Consider the following 12,357-nt stretch of genomic DNA (forward strand, 5'->3'; position numbering starts at 1 on the left):
CCCATCTGTGTTGACATAAATAACAACATTTTACTCTTTTTATGGTTGGACAGCATTCCATGATGTATATGTATTACATGTTTTCTTTTAGAGATCACAAAGTCAGGAAACATTTGACCAATAGGTGATAACTCTGAAACAATGATTGAAAGATGCTCTCTGTTTTTGGGAATGTGTCCAGCAAGCAAGTAAACCATCAAGAAGATTCCTTGTATCATTAATGTTTTGCATCTGGTCCTTTACACTATAGGGCTAGAAACTAAGTCTTGTTGGTACCCAAAGTGTGGCTTCTAGACCAAAAGCACTAGTGTGTCCTGAAAACTTGGTAGGAATGTAAACTTGGGAGCCTTAGCCGTATCTAGCAAAGCAAAATCTCTGCGAGGGTGGGGGATAGAGTCCAGAGATCTGTGTTAACAAGACCTGCTTGACATTAACCCAGAATATACACAAGTGATCCAATTCATACTGAAGTTGGCACACTACTAGATTGATGACCACTGAATTATAGCATAAAATGAATTTTTGGATAATCACAAATTTAACTGTCATGTGGACCCAAACCCTAACATGAGTAGAGCTAGTACAGTCTTTTCTGGAAGCTGAATATTAAAAAGAAAAAGTTTGCTCCATGAGCCTAAAAGCAAAGCAAGCAGAGTTAGCTACGTGGTTTAAATTCTTCCCTTCTTAAAATTTCCATTTTAATTTTCATTCCTCTATGTACATAGACTTCTCCCTGTTGGACAATAAGGAATAGCAAAGGTATTGAGTTTCCATCTGGAGAGAAGAGGACAGGAGAGGGGAGAGAACGGTAGAGGAGGAAAGGAGAGGAGAGGAGGAGGGTGGGGATGGGAGGGAAGGAGGGGGGAGGGGAAGGAAGAGGTGGAGGGACAGGAGACAGAGGAAAGGAGGCAGAGGAACGAAGAAGAGAGGGAAAGGAAAGGAGAGGGAAGGAAAAAGAAGAGGAGGGAAGGGGAAACGAGGTGATTTACATGGATGTTGACTGAGAAGAAGAGTAGAATTTCGTAGTTCTCCTGTGGGTCTAGCTCCTCCTGTAATGTCAGTCAAGGTTCAGAATCGCCAAATCTCAGCTGGAAAGGTTCTCTGTGAAACATCTACTCCAAACAATGCCAAATCTCCAAAACGTCCCAGAGGACTGGGCAGGAAGCCCTCAGGTACCTAAACACCCAAGCAAATGGAAATGTGGCTGTTTGAAGTAGCCCAATCTTTTTTAAACTCGTAACTACTTCAAATTCTTAATTGTAATTATCACTATTGCTTCCTATAATAAGCTGATGTTTGCCTTTCTAAAACTATCCCCTGTCGGTTCTGTTATCTGAAGCCACATAAAGAATAGAAGTTCTTTGCTCACAGAAGGAAGGCCATATTTCTATGGCTTTCTTCTTAGATGAAATAACACCCCATGGAACGCCAGCTCACTTCAATCTATACAAACTCATTTCAAAGTGAGATTCCCCATCCTAGACTCAATTGTCCTTACATATCTTAACCGGCTTCACAGGGCACAGATAGTGTCACACTGATGTCGCAACCACTGACCCACTGCTGTCTTTATTTCAAGCCTGCTTGGGAGTTCTTTATCCTTCAGTATTTGGCCTCGATTTTCACCTTCCACATCTGTAAAAAGAGGATAGTAGCATTATTTGTCCATTATCAACTAGTACCTTGACTATAGGAAGTGTTCAATAATAGTAAATTGTCACAATTCTCATTTTAAAAAAATTAGGGGAAGAAGATCTGACCTTTCTCTTTTTAGCACTGTCCACAGCCTCCACATAAACATACTTTGAGGATGGAGAGTGAAAACTTGGAAATAGTCAAGAGGGAAGCTTGCAAATTAGAAGACACACATTTGATGAGTATGTTAACTAACCTATGATGCATAAGAAATTATTTCACAGCTTAGTGGATTAAAACATTCTTTTGTCATATCAGAGATTTTTATGGTCAGGAATCCAAGTGTGGCACCAAGGTCTTCCAAAGTCAGTCAAGTAGCTAGCTGTCTGTAGGTCTCACGTCATTGTTGGTTGTCGGAGAGAGACAGCAGTTCCTTGTTATACATATGATCCTCTCTTCGAACAGCTGACAACATGATGGTTGGCTTTTCTCAAAGCAAGTGAGCAAGAGAGAGTAAGCAAGACAGAAGTCACAATATTTTAATAACCTGGTAACCTAACCGAAGGCAATGCCGTCCCACACACAGCATTGTATTTATTGGAAGTAAATTAGTAAGTACAGCCCACATTTAAGGCAAGAGTTAAAAAGATAATTCAATGGATGAATACAAGATAAGAAAGATCACCAGGGACCAACTTATAAGTTGCCTACCACAGTAAGATTTTAACTTCTTTTTTTTTTAGGGGGGTTCTGATCATCGGGCCTGAACTCTGGGCCTGGGCACTGTCCCTCAGCTCTTCAGCTCAAGGCTAGGGCTCTACCACTTCAGCCATAGTGCCACTTCTGGCTTTTTTCTTTTTGCGTATGTGGTGCTGGGGAATCGAATCTAGGGCCTCAGGCATGCAAGGCAAGCGCTCTACCACTGAGCCACTTTCCCAGCCCAAGATTGTACCTTCTTGACAAGATGAACAGTGGGTGGGAAATAAAGCATACACTATATACAATACACACAAGCACACACACACACACACACCATCCATCCATCCATCCATCCATCTATCCATACATACATACATACATACATCCACATCCCTCCATCCATCCATCCATTTATCCATCCCAAACTCTTGGCTTGAGTGCTGAGAAAGGTGGGCCCATCATTGATAAGGTATTAGAGACATCATTGTGGGAAAGAACCTTATACTTTATCTGAGTGCCTTTGAAAACCTGAAACCCATGAAAAGGAAGAGGGTCTGCTCAAGGCTACTCATTAGCTTGTGCTCCATGTCTAGCCTGTTCTGATTCCTGGTTCACTGCCCTCTTCATTACAGTTAACTTTCTGTCTCATTGTGGGCAAGGACATTTTATTTCTGTAAAAGACAGGGATGATGAGTAGCATTTGTTTTCTCTTCCAAATCAGTGAATTACAGTTGTCATTGAGTTTCAAGGCCAATGTGTACAGAAATGGCAAGTTGATAAGCATGTCTTCTTGGTTCAGTGTCTCTAATGACTGTGCTTCTGTAAACTTTTTTATTTAGGTTAGAATGTAGAGCAAGTTTCTACTATTTCAGATAAGACAATAAGTTCTGTGTTATACACTGTAAATCAAAGTACTTTTACTCTAAAAAATAAACAACCTACACAAGTTGTGTTTTTGTTAAACAGCAACTTGTAAGTTTGTTAAATAGCAAGAAGATTCAATTCATAACCTAAAAATTAAGGAAATGAGGAAGGAGGGGGTTGGGCAGGGTGGGTGAGAATGTTGAAAGGGGTGACATTGATCAAGATGCGCTGTATTCATAAACTGTTGAATAGCAACTCCTTCGTACAACTACTTAAATATAATTTTAAAAAATACAAAAGGCAGAGAATTACACTAGATCCTGGAGCATCATTTTTAAAGTACTCATTTGTTCAGCAATAATTTGTGAAAGTCCTGCATTTTGTGAAGGAAGTTTTTAGCTATGTAAATGTCTTGATTCATGAAATATTACAATTTCATCATTAACTATCTTTTAACCCATGTGCATAGTTAACTGGCTGGCCAATTGATCCAATATTAGCTGACTGGCCCAAGAGTCACTCTTGGGTTTGGCTGACAGAAAATGAATTCTTGCTGTATTTCCTGAGTGTTCCATGCAGCACCAATTATTCATAACACTGCTAGTGAGGAAGGAGTTTATAAATCATCACAGCACAATCCTAATTATTCATATACAGTTGATGTGGGGCTAGAGAGAGTCAAGTAGACTTGATGTTAGACACTGTGTGAGTGACTCAGAATCTTCAGACTGTGGACTGTTTACTATGATGTGTGACACAGTGTCATCGGTGACAGTATGGAAACCTTAAACAAAATAATCTTTATAGTCAGCCAGTTAAGTACACAGAGAGTATTCTAGAGAAAGTCAGACCTCATGCTTTAAAAAAAAAAAGTCCTATCAAGTCCATTCACGCAAGTCTGTTCAATATGTCTCCTAGCTCTCTTCTAGGCTGTTGATCCCAGGCTTTTGAGCAGAACTTCTTGTCAGAATCACTAGAGCTCCTATTCTCTTCCTCTTTCCCTTGTACATATTCTCTCTCTCTCTCTCTCTCTCTCTCTCTCTCTCTCTCTTTCTCTCTCTCTCCCTCTTTCCAAGTATCTTCCTTTCTTGTGTTTTACCTTTATCATGAGTTGTAGGTTATTCTGTGTCTTTCTCTAGTGCCGCTGAAGCATAGAGAGAAGATGTCAGCTCATATCCTTAGTATAGTAAAGCAGAGGAGAAGCCCTTCAACGAAGTATTTAAAAGGCAACTAGGCCTTTGTAAGGCAATGAGTGAATCTCAGTTGATATGCCTTCTGCCATTTATCTTGCTAACATTATCTACCTCCTTCCTAGCACAGTCTTATATTTTAATGGTTCACCTATCTCACAACCTTTGTAAATAAGTGACCCTCTCCATTTGGAGATAAACAGAAGGTTAAAAATCTCCATCTAAGACTTAAGGCTGCTGAGTCACTGACATTTCGATGAGCTTCATTCAGCATGAGGGGATCTATTTTCAGAGAAGAATCAGGGTCTGAGATTCAGAGTGAGTAGGAAAGGGGAGGAAGAAATAGAAGCAGCTCCCATCCCAACCTCTATTATTCTCAAACAAAAAGGAGAATAAAGAAAATCGGAGTTTAGACTAGTCAATAAATGAAAGGCATTAACTTTGCAAATGATCAGCACATTGACCTTTCTGATTCTTAGGGAAATGGGCTCTAGGAGTGAAAAGAAAATTGTCTCACTGTAGAAAAGTTAATATGTCTCCTTTGCATATCTGAGGATGATGAAGAAATTTTAGATGAAAAGAATAGTATGAGGAAAAAGAGGATGGCTACTGAGAGAACAAAAGTAGGTTTCTCCAAGGAAGCCTTTGAAGTCATCTTTACAGATAACTGAGCAATGCTCTAACCATAGACTTATGCATAAAAACGCATAAATTATATAAGGATGCATGTGGTCTTACTGGAACTGTCTTTAGGACAATTTCCAGTAAATGTGGTGGATTATATTGATGAGAAAAAGCTTATTACTCTTCATACACCACATTATGATAACTTGAAACAAAGAAAGAGAAATAAAGAAGTGCCAGAAATAATGATCTAAAAGTGTTGAAAGTTGAATGCAAAAAGGCCACCAAGTTACAGGGTTATCTCATTACATCTTGAGCACAGGATGCTAAAACTCGGAGAAAAAAAACCCAACTGTCTCATGCATAGTTGGAGCCAGAACTGAACTACTTAAATAAAGCTACGAGTTCTAGGGTGAGTGCTTCATCCAGAAAACATGTAGGAAGATTCTAGCCTCTAAGATAAAGGGAGGGAAAAAAATCTTCCCATCTGCCTATGACTCTGAATGGCAAGAAAATCACATAAATATCGAAAATCAAGTTTGTACCAATATGGGTGAGGGATTTGAATTTATATTACCTGAAAAATACAGTCAATATATTAGCATTAAATCAGTCTAGAACTGATAACTCATTGGGCACTGAGATCTAAAATCAAAGCCACAGGATCCATGACCTTAAGTCTTTTTTTAATATTCAAAGGATCAAGTTCCTTATTTATGAATTCTACCATTGGGTTATTTTTATTTTTTTATTTGTGGCCATGGGGCTTGAACTCTGGGCCTGAGTACTGTCCCTCAGCTCTTCATCTCAAGGCTAGCACTCTACCACTTGAGCCACAGGTCATTCCAGTTTTTCTGGTAGTTTATTGGAGATATGAGTCTCACGGGCTTTCCTGCCTGGCCTGGCTTTGAACCGTGATCCTCAGCTCTCAGCCTCCAAAGTACAGGTGTGAGCCACCAGCACCCGGCTCAAGGACAGTGCCCAGGCTCTGAGTTCAAGCTCCAGTACTGGCACACACTTTTACAAAAAAGCTCAGACCAGATGATGGAAGTGGGGAGGGAAGAACTTAAATGATTCAGTCTTGTGTAGGTAGAAAATAATAATGAATCAACACAGATAATTCACTGATTTGTAGCCTCCTCCTTTGTTTCCCCTTCCTGTCCCATCCTCCCTCCACCCCCTACCCAACCCTCCCCCCCCCCACCAAAGTTGTAAAGTTCATTTTCGTCATAATGACTTGGCTCTCTCTTTCCCAAGGCTCTCATTTATTCTAAGTTTTGGTTGTATCAAATAAAAAATGAGTCACAGAGACCCACACTGGCTAGCTCCCAGAACATGATGTATTTCTTCAACTCAAACATAACTTCCCAAGGATAGCATTCAAGAATTACTGACTGCCTTTTCTTCTGATAGGAAGAAAAATAATTTGGCCATATAAACTTTAGAAAATGAGAAATTGGCCATGAAATATAAAATAGTTCTCTGAAGTGATTTTTCTATATAAAACAGTTAGTTGAAGTGCTTTTCTCATTTCCTGAAACGATATTTTAAGAAAAAGCAACCGAGTTTTGAACCTAGGGAGGAAAAGAGGTTACCTTATACCTTTCTTACTTTAAAGATGAGAAAAGTGAAGGTTGGAGAAGTTAAAAAAAGTTCACATAACATCAATTTATCTGACCTTTTCTGCTTGACTCAGACGTATACTAGTTATTGCAAATAAGGGAAACCATGGGACTTATGTTTCTTTGGGCCTGGCTTACTTCACTTAATATTAGGGAAATGAACCCTAAGATATGTATTCAAATTTTTTTCTTTCATGCGATTGTTTCTAACACATTTATAAGATGATTTCTTTGTTGCTTTGTATGTCCCTCCCCCACAGTATAACCCCTGCTTTCACTGTATTTGATATTGGCATAATTTGTGGAGGGGAAGGGGAAAAACAAATCATTTAAATAGGGATACCGGTGGACCCATTGCAACAATGAGATGTACAAGTTGTTATGTCGAAAACAAACTTTACAACTTTGGTGGGGGGGAAGGGGGAGGAAGAGGATTGGGTGGGGGGGAGGGGGAGAATAGGAAGGGATGGAAAGGGGAAACAAAGGAGGAGGCTACAATGCTTGATAAGAACTGTACTCATTATCTTGCCCATGTAATTGTATCCCCTCTGTACAGTGTTTTCACAAAAAAAAAAAAAAAAGTTCGCATAAGGGGCTGGGAAGGTGGCTCAGTGGTAGAGTGCTTGCCTTGCATGCATGAGGCCCTGGGTTTGATTCCTCAGTACCACATAAGCAGAAAAAGCCAGAAGTGGTGCTGTGGCTGAAGTGATTGAGCACTTGCTTTGAGCTGAAGAGCTGAGGGACAGCGCCCAGGACCAGAGTTCAGGCCCCACCACCGACCAAAAAAAAAAAAAAAGTTCACATATGTGTATAGAGTCAGTTAGAGGAAAAGGCCACCCTGCATACTAAATCTGTTTTTTTTTTTTTCTTTTTCAAAGCCGTGGACTGAACTCAGGGCCTTGCACTTGCCAGGCAAATGCTTTTGTACTGTGCTAACTCTCCAACCCCCTCTAAGTCTTTAATTACTAATCCTTAGGGGGAAAATAGAAGTCTCACTGACAGTGGCTCTGAAACTCCATTCATGCCTTCCACTATTTAATGAATGTCTGCTATGTTCTACTTCTTGTTCTAGGTGCTAAGCAAATAAGTGACCTGGCTTCTGCTCAGTAAGAATCTGCAGTGCAAAATGAAAGACATTTTCTGCAGTGCATGCAGAAAATAATATTGCTCACTTGAGTCTCACATTTGCTTTTATCATTTACTTTAGGATAACAAATGAAGTGATTCACAGGAGGAGTAGGTAAATAACTTCATTTACTTGGGGTTTTTCAAGGACACCAAATGGAGTTTGCTCTGTACTGAGGGGCTGGGCCTTCAGAGAGACAGGATAATCCCATGGAATCCTAGAAAATAACAGAGTTAATGCCAAGAACAGAAAATATACTCTCCCATGTGTTCCTAACGATTCCATACTCTATTGGAATTAGTACTGCAAGAGGAGCCAGGGGATCCATGACCTTAAGTCTTTTTTAGCATTCAAAGGATCAAGTTCCTCATTTATGAATTCTACCATTGGGTTATTTTTATTTTTTTATTTGTGGTCGTTAGGCTTGAACTCTGGGCCTGGACGCTGTCCCTCAGCTCTTCAGGTCAGGGCTAGCACTCTACCACTTGAGCCACAAGGTCACTTGGGTTTTTCTGGTGGTTTATTGGAGATATGAGTCTCATGGGCTTTCCTACCTGGCCTGGCTTTGAACTGTGATCCTCGGCTCTCAGCCTCCTAAGTACAGGTATGAGCCACTAGCACCTGGCTTGGGTTAGGTTTTCTTTTTTGTTGTTGTTGTTGGTCATGGGGGCTGAACTCTGGGCCTGGGCACTGTCCCTCAGCTCTTCAGCTCAAGGCTAGTGCTCTACCACTTGAGCCACAGCACCACTTCCAGCTTTTTCTGCTTATGTGGTGCTAAGGAGTCAAACCCAGGGCCTCATGCATGCAAGGCAAGCACTCTACCACTGAGCCACCTTCCCAGCCCCTTGGGTTATTTTTTAAAGAAAAAAATATATAATAAATGGGACCAACATTGTGTGGGTTTTTGTGTGTTTGCTTTGTTTTGTTTATGAAAGTCAATTACTTTGCCTTTCTGGACCTCCTTCCCCTTACCTGTTAAGTTGGAGTGTCAAACAAAATCAATGATACAAAAATAAATGTCCTGAGAGGCCCGGTGAATAACAACTAAATGAAAAAGGGACGGCCTTGATATGAAAAAGTAGAGATTTTTTTCCAGGATCTTGGCTAGGCAGGACAATGAAAGTCTTTAGGAAAATCCAAATCCATCGTTGCTGTTGTTTTTAAAAAGAGAGAGAGAGAGAGAAACACCTTCCAAAAGCTACATTGTGCCTCTAAGATAGGCTCTGTAATGATTCCTCCAACATTTAGCCTCAAATGTGTGTGTACCCATGAATTTAACGTTCTCCATCTGATACTTTCTCTCCCAGAAAAAAAAATCATGTTGCTCAAGTAGAGGTCTTGAAAAGCTGATGAGAACAGATGGTAAGTTGGAAGTGATGGCGCATGACATCCAGCCTCTCTGAGGTTATTTCTTTGAGTTTATTTCTTCTATTGCTAAGTTAAAAGTTATGAATTGATCTGTGGAGAGCAGATCCTAATAGAAACTATTCATAGAAAAGAAGCATATAGTTATGACTTTCCACTGTTTCCTTAAACTCCCAGGAGATTTTCTGACTTGACATTGGATTTAAGATTTGCCTCCACTGTGAAAGTCAGACTAGAGACCATTAGCTTAACCCTAGTCACCTTATCTACATTCCAGTAGCAAGTTCTATGACTAAGCTGGGAGAGGAGAGAAGTCGGTGAAGCACAAGTTAGCTCCCCGCCTCATGCAACCCCATTCTGGTTTGATCATTGGTCAGGGTTAGTCCCTAACCACCTTGAGTAATGGAGAAAGACAAGATCCAAGTCATTATTCCAAGCTGCATGATGCAGTTTCCAAAGCTTTAGGCTACATACAACCTCTGGATCTTGTGAAACCACACAGGCCACCAGCCATCCCCACAAGCTCCAAAACATTTCAGAATGTTGAAGTACTTTAAATCTGAGTGGCATTGCTCTTTTCCCAGCTGCTAGAAAACATCAGTTTCTGTAGACAAAAAGAAAGTGTTTGCTCTGTCCTTTGACAATTACCCTTTATTTTAAAGACAAACTTGATATGAAAATCACATTGGTGGTAGAGAATGAGTCTGCTGAATCTCTCTAAGGGAAATTATGTATAGTCCATTTGTAAACCATCACCCCACCTCTAATGCAGTCTATTTCCTACAGCCATTCTTATTTATGTTTCCCAACAACACATTTCTTATGCCCCAGTGGAGCTGACACTCTGTGTGTGTGTGTGTGTGTGTGTGTGTGTGTGTGTGTGTGTGTGTGTGTGTGTGTGTGTGTGTGTGTGTGTGTGTGTGTGTGTGTGTGCTGGTCCTGGGGCTTGAAGTCAGGGCCTATATGCTTTTCCTGAGTATTTTTGCTCAAGGCTAGAGCTCTACCACTTGGGCCACAATTTCACTTCCAGAATTTGGTAAGTAATTAGAGATAAGAGTCTCACAGACTTTCCTCCCAGGGCTATCTTTGAGCCACAATCTCAGATCTCAGCCTCCTGAGTAGCTAGGGCTAGGATGACAGGCACGAGCTATCTGTACCTGGCCCTGACACTTTTCTATTTACCAAATGAGGTATTATTGTTTTGCTTCACTCACTCTGCTCGATTCATCCCATGGAAAAATGGACATTTACAAATTAAGATCAGAAGCAATGACTGTAGCGACAACACGGTAGCATATATGGTGGCAGAAGAATTAGACATGTCAGGAAAAGACAAAGCTGGAAATGTAATTGGAGAAAATGTCACAGCCCAGAGCCAGAGGGAGATGCCAGAGAGGCACTGACCCTTCTGTGGGATGGGAACAGTCAAGTGTTAGGAAAGATAAAGCTGCTGAAAGAACGGGAATAAAAAGATCTGATAGAAACATGGCGTTATGTTGGGCGTGGCAAAGACCTGGCACGTCAGACAAGGTTGGGCAACAAAGTGGGAGGCCAACAAAGTCAGAGATAGAAACACCGAAGTCGGGGCTTCGGGTTTCAGAATATTAATCCCACTTCTAACAGCTCCTTCCCTTCGTCTTCTAACTTCAGTAGCTTATGCTATAGTCTACAACTCATATGACAGACAGACAGACAGACAGATAGCTAGATAGATAATATAGATTTTCTGTGTCTGTGTATGTGTGTGTGTGTGTGTGCGCGCGCGCGCGTGTGCGTGTATGTGCGCATGCTGGCTTGAACTCAGAACCTGGGCACTGTTCTTGAGCTCTTTTTGCTCAAGGCTAGCACTCTACCACTTGAAGCACAGCTCCACTTCCAGTTTTTTGGTGACTAACTGGAGATAAAAATCTCATAGATATTCCTGCTCAGGCTGGCTCCTCAGATCTCAGCTTCCTAAGTAGCTAAGATTACAAGTATGAGCCACCAGCACCAGGCCCTGGCATCTATTTTTGCCTATTTTGTTCAAAGAACATATCCTTTAGCTCCTTAGCCATCAGAAACCAAACAAATATATGTTAAATAATAAATAAATTCAATAATGTAACAGGTAGGAAGGGGAAAGGAAGACAATGTTCTTTTACCTTGTGGAATCTTTCACTTTGCTGTAGAAACAAACTGAATTTCCTCTGATGGCTGAATGTTGAATGTAAGCATGTTTTTAGATGGTTGTATAACTTGCTGTGAAAACTAAAGGGGCTTGTCTTAGTTTTGATTTTCTGAAATTGAGCTCAGGTTAAACACTTGGGTGATTTGAGGTCAAGGGAGGGAAAAGTGTGAGATGGGAAAGAGAGAAAACGAATACGAATGCAACACTGAGGTCACTGCCATGTTAGCTCCATAGGGCCCTTCAGAGAAGCACTGAGAATGCTTCCCAGAATCTTGTGCCCAAAGAATGGGGAGACAAAGAATCTGGGGGAGACAAAGAATCTGGGGCTCCAGATTCTGACTCTATTCATTGCCTGCCTCCAATGGTAACATCCCACCTAACACACACACACACTTACGACTTGTACTTGTGCCAGACCTTTGTAGGCTTCCCTAGAATAAAAATGGTTACAGTGCAGTATATAGAAGGTCACGTGGCATTGTTTTTAGAAAGAAGAACTTACATGCACTTGAGCCTGCCTTTATATAAGCCTGGTCACTGAAGTTGCCATCGAAATCAGGCATTGTGATGAAGAACATCTAAAGGCCTTTGTTATTGCAGATAAGCATAAAGCAGATCTTCTCCCACCATTCTACCTTTTCTTTTTCTATGTACAGCATCCCCAAGTAATTTCTCTCAGCTCTGTCATTCATATTTCTATATCCCTTGTACTGAAGTTCACTCACTAGTTCTCAAGAGAGGTAGTTTTAGTTCTCAGTGGACCTTTTGGCAATGGCTGGAAATATGCTTTGCTTATTATAATTAGAAGGAACGTACTACTGGCTTGTAGTGGGTAGACAGAGTGCAGGAATGTTTCTTAACATCTTCCAATTATATCGAATAGTCCAACACCACAGAGATATTAATAACAATCAAATGGAAAACCCAAAGTCAGATCTATCAAGACATTCAGATGGGTCAATAATGTCAGGAAATCATAAAAACAAAAGTCTTGGTTCAAATGCCCTAGTCATATGACCTTGAGTACCTTTAAAACAAAATCATATAATAGCAGTAGTTTAGGGT

General features: G+C 40.7%; 1 long non-coding RNA gene across 1 annotated transcript; it reads right to left on the reverse strand.

The window, feature by feature from the left end:
- Positions 1-1,511: 1,511 nt before the first annotated feature.
- LOC138834086 (uncharacterized) lies at positions 1,512-11,518 on the reverse strand. Its single transcript, XR_011373999.1, has 3 exons — positions 11,267-11,518; positions 1,892-2,119; positions 1,512-1,635 (listed from the first exon to the last, which is right to left on the reverse strand). It is a non-coding gene; the product is annotated as an uncharacterized lncRNA (long non-coding RNA).
- Between the last annotated feature and the right edge of the window lie 839 nt (positions 11,519-12,357).

This window comes from Dipodomys merriami, unplaced genomic scaffold, assembly GCF_024711535.1.
Source record: "Dipodomys merriami isolate MVZ:Mamm:240054 unplaced genomic scaffold, mDipMer1.0.p SCAF_1, whole genome shotgun sequence".
Lineage (NCBI taxonomy): Eukaryota > Metazoa > Chordata > Mammalia > Rodentia > Heteromyidae > Dipodomys > Dipodomys merriami.